Raw genomic sequence first — 8,438 nt, forward strand, 5'->3', positions numbered from 1 at the left:
GAGCAAAACATAAGTGCTTCCAGCAAATGCACTTACTATATGCCTGTCTGCCAGGTGGTATTGGGAAAAGAAATGTAGACATTTTTTTTCTGCCTCATTGTAGTTACGATTAAATATAGCTATTGCTTAACTGTTTCAGTTCATACGCAAACGTAGAACTCATAGTTGCAATTTTCTATTGGTTAATGGGTCTATTCACATGTAACTATAATGTGGTTATTGGGCTATTTTACAGAAAATCAATCCTTAGTTTTCTGTTACTGCTTTTGCTGACGTAAAAGTGAGAATTTTGTTTCTGTACATCCCAGATTGTCACAAACACTTATTGTTCTGATGTGTATACTCCTGATCACAAATACATCAGTGTCACTGGGCTGTGTGTGATAAAAGGCTTTCATGGCTGCTAGGGATCTGGCATCTAGCCAACAATTCTTGGTTTTTTTTTTGTTCTTGTTTGGTTTGTTCATTTCCAGAAATACAGCAGCTGGGTGCCAGGGAAAAGGTTTTGAAAGGTTGATATATTTAAACAATTTAATAAAAGTTTCAGATCCTTTTCCATATAAACCTGTATATGACAAAAGACTTGTTTGGAGATGAATCTATAGCTTACTCAAGCTTAACTGTTGTGTACGAGCTGTGAAATGAAATTTTATAACAACTACTCTACCATCAACTTCCATATGCTCTTGCTTTATTCCTGCCTTTGTACTGGTAATGAAAAGTCAATGCTTAATCGAGGGAGGGAATTGTAATACTAGCAACAGTAAAAGAGTGTGATGCACAAATGCACGCTTCTCTCCTTGAGCACTTGTTAAGCATTAATTTTCCCTTACAGCAGGAGGTAACTTGTGTCTGTGTCTTTGTTGTATTATTATTATATAATCTACCAAGTGTCCAGGGCAGAATATGATAAGAGTTTGATACAGGAGTTGAATAATTCAGAAATCAAATAGAGCATAGTTTTTGTATAGTTTTTTTTTCCTGTGTGTTCAGTTTTCCATAAGACTGTATGTATATATTCACTTGTGTGCATGCAAGTTTTACCACCAGTAAATAATTACTTAATTATTTTTTAACTTAATTATTTAATTAACTTAATACTTTGAGCTATACGGTTCTTTAATTTGTATAAAGATTTTTTTTTTATAACTGTTCAATTTTCAGTGCTGGTTAAATTTAGGCAGGGAATGTAATATTTATTAAACATTACATATATAAAACAAAGTCAGTTTAACTTACTGTCATTTGGACACCTACAGGTTATGATATATTCTTACAGTTCTACCAAAGTTTAAGGCATATCCAGGTTGTTGTAGGACATTTTATAAAAAAAATGAGTCAGTAGGATTGTACTGCATTGAGGAGCACACAGCTATATCTGAAAGTACAAAGCATCCCTAGGGACCTGTAGTGACTGGGAATGCTGCAAGCAGGTGGAACAAGCAGGGTGTGGTGCAGTAGTCACGGTGTGGCACAGCAGTTTGCATCACGGATCACCTGGGAGGGCACACAAGTAAGGCACTGTCACTTGTCACTTCCAGCAGTTTGGTCATGGCACCCTCCCAGCAGAAAGCCATGTCCCCTGTGGCCTCACTGGCCACAGCAGCTGACACAGCTAACCAGACTACTCCTGAGGCACGTGTGACCATCCAGGTCCCTTCCAGCTCAGGATATTCTATGACTGTATGTATTTCTGCTAGTGACTTTTGGAAATGGGCAAGTAATTGTCTTACTCTTTTTCCAGTGCTGTATGAATTCCAAAGGGCAGCTCACCAGACTACCAAAGGGCTATTTGTGGTAGCAGTGTGGCATGTATTTCACCATACCACTTAGGAATTTCATCCTGCTCTCCAGTTGTGCCAGACAGAAAGGAGGAAGGATGGAGTAAAAACACATTGCATCAGTCCTGAGTCTTGTGGCTGTCCAGAAGATCAAATGTGGTTATTTGAGTGAAAATCTCATCTAAATGCTGGAGTACCTTTGGAGATCTGTTTTTAAGTTTATCTTATGCGGTCTTTGTTAGTTGTTGCTTAAGATAAGTTGGTTTGTCTGATTTCTTAGGTGGGAATGAATGGGTCATTCATACTCCAGGTAGGCACTGTGCACAAAGAGTGAGAAAACACCTTGTCTGTTCTTTGTTGTGTAGCTATGAATTAAATACTTGTATCTGTCAGCTCTGAAATGAACTGCTATTTTCCATAATCAGTAGTAAAGAGTCAGTTAATCAAGACACCTCTAAATCGTGCACTGTGTTTTCTATAAGAATAGTTTTTGTCTTATCTGTAGATTTTTTTATCTCTAGAATGGAATTCATAGGGAAAGCCTGACTGAAGACAAGTTCCCCTTTTTTATCTCAAGAATTAGATACTTAGCAACCCTTAACGGGGAAGACCTTTATCCTGCTGAGGTAGCTTCTCAGACAGCTTGTTGCTTTTGAGGATCTCCATCCCTCAGCACCCAACAACACACAGGCTTTTGTGCAGGAGAACTGCAGTGCCCACCTCAAGTACCATTGCACACGATTTAACCTAACAAGGAAGTACTGGAGCACCAAAGTTTCTTGCAGAGCCAGCTGCAAATGATTTCACCAAGGTCATTGTATCAGTGTCATTAGCAGAATCAGCCTTAAGGGCTGACTCAGAATGTCACCTGAACTCTCTCAGAAGGAAACAAGGGCAAAACAGCAGTCTGTGCAGCTATTCATGATATTAACACCAAGCACTGTGATTAGATATTGGGAAGTATGTATAGCGATTTTACAACCTGGGGGAAAACCAGTATGTTTCAGAGCCTCAGTAATTGTAAGAGCACTGCTTGGTAAGCTGCTCTTAAACTACAGGAAGAAAATCGGGATCTTGTAAACCCCATTACTACTGCCACTACTTGTGAAGCAATGCTGAGGTGGTTCTGCTGCACTGCAGGTATGCTCCATTTTAAAAAGGCATTAGGAACACCTGGTACTGTTACCATAAGCCAATGAACCACATGTCACACTATGTGATTCAGCTGTGCTTGAACCCAGTTTCTTTTCCTCACTAGCCCAGTCTGCAGGTAAGCCAGCACCCGTTTGTTTTAATCCATCTAGTTTATAAATGTAGTTATGATCTTCTGAAGTCAGTATGTGTAAAGGTCTGCTTTTTCCTTGAGACATCTGTGAGCCGAAACAAAGAGATCGTATTTTACCAACATGATCCATTTTCTATTGCGGTATCAGGCATGCTATCACAATTATAAAGCAGTCCCTAATATCTATGAGTTGCAGTTCAGAGCACAGCAGAAATACAAAAGGATCACAGACAAATTTATTTTTGTTTTTGTCTCTATATTGTGCAGAGCTGTAATTTGATTTTTCTGTTTGTTTTGTTTTGCTTTCAGATGTAGGTATTCCTTGCTTTGCTTACAAAACTAATCTGGCAAAAGTAGCAAGTGACCAGCAGGGCCATCAGCAGCTGCCAGTAAAATAAGTGTGCTTGGTGTTAGCTCTTAACTACATAGATCACAGAATCTACCCTTCACACAGGCCTTAGCTCTCTGCCAAGTCCCTCCCTGCTGAGAAGTCTGGGCAATAGGAAAATATTTGCAGCATGCTTATGAGGCTATTTCAGTTCAGGCTAAGGTGCCAGCTCCTCAATTAAGCACCTTTCACATTGAACGCCCTCCTGCCAGTCTCAGCCTGTAGATGATGGCAAGTGTTCTTTCAAACAGTCTGATGGGAAAATAGGGTTAGAAAAGACAGCATTTCCATGGTATGAAAAACTATGTTATGAAACAACTGCCGATAACTACATAAAGTATAACAATGTAAGCTCTAATTTTCGACAAAAATGTGTCTATATTTTGACATCACTGTGATTGTTTTTGTTAGGGGTGTAAGCAAATTGCAGATTGTTTGCACTGTTCCTGTTGTCCGTAGAAGACTCTTGCCTGCTGTGGGTAGGAGAAGGCATTCACAGAACTTGGGATAGAGGAAGACCTTCATTTATGCACTTGGCAGCTGAGCTCTTCTGCAGCTTAGGAGACACAGCAGAGCTATCTGCCAGATTTTCATTTCTCAAAGGAACAACACTACTGTAGTATCAACTCTTTATTTCTTTAGCTAGGAATTTAATCTCATTTTAATAAGTAATAAAACATTACTTTTAAATTCTTCATGTTTAGTGCTATCATTGAATTCCAGTGTGCAGCTAAATGTAGCATAACACTAGTCAGGAATAAAAAATAAATAAACACCAAGAAATACCAGTTTTGTTGAATGAGGGCTTGTCTAAATCAAAAAGTTGTCTTACTGATTAGCAAAAAGAAGACAATGTAGAGACTACATTCTGCTGCAAATGAACGCTACATTACTAATGAATGAGAAGAAAACTTTTTGGGTGAAATTACAAAAATGTGGAAATAGAGGAGAAGATAAAAGTAATTGTTCAACTCAGGAATTTTCACGTGTTGAAACTAAATCATAATTAAAGGTTCAGATGATTAAATAAGTCATCTTTGAGACACGGTTCATATAGGTCTACATTGAGGATCTACATCCTACACAGCAGGATTTTTGTTAAAGCAGAAAGCAGGCAGTTGTATTTTTGCACATGGCAAATGATACAAGCTGCTATAGATTAACGTGGAGTAAGCGTTGGAGCTATAAAAAGGGAAAGGTTTAGGTAAGCAGCACAAAGTGTGCAGCTAAGGAAAAAAAAAACAAACGAATGTAATGGGAGTCTCAGTTGTAGAAGGATTTCAAGATTAATCCAGTGAGTATAAAACTTGGATTAAGTTTGTCTGACTTTGGATAGAGATACTACCTTTATGTAGAGGAGTGACTGTTCTGTGTCCAACAGCAGATTATCTACAATTGCTCACTGATTTTGCTGTATGCATTACGTGTGGCATTATTGACTTTCATTTTACTCAAACAATTAGCTGAAATTAGTCGCTGCAAGGATACCTGCAAGGTTTGGAAAAAAGAAATGGTAGTTATCCAGCTGCAAAGAAAAGTCACAAATTATAGACTCATCAGCCTAACTTTGTGCCATGGAGAAGTTTTGGAATAAAACACTGAAGAATCAATGTATGTGACATAAGACACTGATAACAGTCCACCCACAAGCCCCCAGAGTAATCTGTCATTAGATGAACCAGTCCAATTTTCTTGTTTAAGGGAATAGTTAGCTTGGCAAGAAAGGAAGAAACAGTAGCATATATACAGAAAATAACCACCTATCAGCAATACAGAATGTTTGTGGGAGCAAAGTATCTTACAAAATACATATGAGACAACTAAATAGCATCATTCTAGGCTGAATGGGCAGAGTTGTTGTATTTTAATTTGATTTTGTTTAATTATTTTAAACATGTAATTGTTATGCTCTATTTGATCCTTTTAAACACTCAGATGGAAAATTCTGATGGCAGATTTTAGAGAACACAAAGCAAAGCTAGAGGAATGAGTTTGTTCACTTAATAAAGAGAAGGTTACATGTAGAGATTTTAACTATTTTCCAATGCATGAATGATTATTAGCAAAATGTAGTGCTCGGCTGGTCTTCATCCTTAAAATAGTAAAATAGTTCATGTCATGCATATATGCTCCTTGCTGTGAATTAAGCTGATTGGTTTTCATCATTCTGCCATGTAAGGTGCTAAAATAATTTGTATAGGCATGCTGTAAAATTGTCTTCATTGGAACTTTTCAAGAAAATGGACAAGTACCTTTGTGGTTAGTCTAAAGACCCTTTAGCTGACTTTCATGTTTATGAAGCCTGGAGGCTGAGCAAGGAGAAACCTTATTCAAGAGATGGAAGCTGCACTGTGAGTCACATGTAACAGAAACCCAGCTGAGACAAGAGCCTGCTTTAAGAACTGTAGACCGGCTGGTCAACTGGAGAGGAAGCCAGGCCTGTTTAGAAAGGTGGGATTTGTCTGAGCAAATATAAATATCAATGTCATAAAGATATATACATGGGCTAGTCAGCTTAGGCTCCCTATACATTCACTAGACTACTGTGTTCTTGCTATTTCCCCTTTTCCCTTGTGGTGATTCATCATACACCAACTAAAAGTTAGATGCCAAGTTTGAGTTAATCACCTTGTGTTCCCCTCATAGAATCAGAATTGTAGAATCATATGAGTTGGAAGAGACCCTTAGAGGTTGTCTAGTCCAACTTCCTTGCACTGATCAGGGGCACATTACATCAGGTTCCTCAGAGCCTTGTTCAGTCTGACCTTGAATATCTTCAGGGACACAGCATGCACCACCTCACTGGGCAGCCTGTTCCAGTGCTTCACCACCCTTATTATAAAAAAACCTTCCTTATATCCAGTCTAAATCACACCTCTATTAGTTTGAAACCATTTTCCCATGTCCAATCACAACATATCGTTCCAAAGAATCTGTCCCCTTCTTTCTTACAGCTTCCCTTCAGATACTTGGGTCGCCCAGGAGTGTTCTCTTCTCTATGCTGAACAGTTCCAACTCTCTCAGCCTGTCCTTTTAGGGGAGGTGTTCCATCCCTTGGAGCATTTTTGTGGCCCTCATATGGACACACTCCAACAGATCCATGTCTCCACTCACCATCAGTGGAGAGAAAAAATCTATTTCCAGGGTGTGATTCATCTCACATTAGACGTGCATGTGATGTTTTTTCCCCTGTAATGGCTCCTGCAGGCTGGTAGCACGTGACAGAAGTGCCTCATAAGATGATTTTGTAATTACCCCATGGTTGAAACGCAGGCACCTAGTGCAGGTTTAAATGAGGATCTCAGGGGAGTCTTCATACCGAACTTTCAAACCCTCTGTGAATTTTCCTCTCATCCCCCTCTCATTCCCCATTTGGCTTGAGAAATTAAAAACAAGTGCTTTTTGGAAGGGACAGGGAGAGATGTACAGAAAATGAAAGCATGTAACGGATGGATATTTAGATAGTAATGCCCCACTTGGTGCATGTTTCTGTTGTCAGCTAGCCAATGAAATCAGCTGGCAGTAGGCTCTGGGAATGGATTTCTAATATGTTGTCTGTTACCTCTTCTGAACTTTGAAGCCACACATATTAATGAATATCACTTAATCACAAAACAGGCCAGGTACCATAAACAGTAGTTCCTTTTACTGCTAATATTGTATCCATGCCTACTTAGCAAAGATGAGATAAAATATTTTAGCCTGACTTGCTAACTTAAGTGTTAATCAGAGTGATAAAGCATGAGAAGAAACGTGCAATAAGTTCCTAGAAATTTTATCTGTGACCTCCTGATTTGGTGGGACAGTTTGCATGCCCACTGAGGATTAGAGTGCACTGCAACTGCCCAGGCAGCACCAAAATTCATTCCTGTGAATGCAGTTTTGTGATGCATAGCAAAATAGTATCAGACATCCAGGTATATAGAGCTAATAAAGTATTTAGACATTTTTATGAGCAGTATACTATGAAACTGCTCTTCCAATAATCTCTGTTGAAGAAATTCGGATACAGCAGATGAGCAATATATCATATACAGAATGATGTGAGGCGATAAGTAATCACACCTATACCACTTACTGAGCTTTGGAATTTCAAATACCTATTCATACATGCAGAAACGTTCACATAGAGAAATGTTTGTTTAAACTACACTGTATTTTATATCTGACACAGGTTTCCTTCTAGAAAAAAATATCCTGATTCCTTCGTATACATTTTTTCACAAAATCATATCATATCTGCTGCATGATATTTATGCAAGAATCAAGGCAGACTGTGATGTTTTTGTTTAAACAGAATTTCTCAATCAATTTTCATGTTATTTCATGATAAAATTAATTTTGCTAACATTCTGTATGTCTTTCCCCCTTTTAAAATTTGAGACTGGTTTTTTTTTTGGACAGCCTCTGGCATGATGGGAGTACTGATTCTGCCGAGTCTTTGGAAATGTCGTGGCACAGAGCGTAAATTATCCAGCACAAAGGCATGAGACAAAGGCGTTAGCATTACCCAAGAGTTCAAAGTGAAGCAGACTTCCAAAGTATGAAGCTGATTTAAAAATCGTAACATTTCATCACAAGTCACTTTGGGGGCAGGGACCTGGCCTTCTTCTTTTTGAGGTCTTAGGACTTAGGTTTTTCCACCTTGCTCTGCAGCATTCAAAGCAGTTAACCAACATTTTACCTTTTGTTCAGTGTCCTTTTTTAAGATGAAAGCTGATAGTTTCATAGACCTCTGGAAATTGAAGCCAACAAATTGCATGTGAGGAAATTCATGCAACTGTGAACAGCTCTGAGATCCTACCTTCTCTTCAACTTAATAAAAACCCAGAAAGGGCAGAACCATCTGTTTTTCATATTAGATTTTCACTTTTTGGAATAAATCCTGGAATAAAAATAAACCTAACTGTGATATTCAGCTCCAGCTCAATTTCCACTGCTGAAATGAAACAGTTTCTGCTCATTTAAATGAGAGCTGGAGCAG

The sequence above is a fragment of the Tetrao urogallus genome (genome assembly GCF_951394365.1).
Source record: "Tetrao urogallus genome assembly, chromosome: 2".
In the NCBI taxonomy this organism is placed as follows: Eukaryota; Metazoa; Chordata; class Aves; order Galliformes; family Phasianidae; genus Tetrao; species Tetrao urogallus.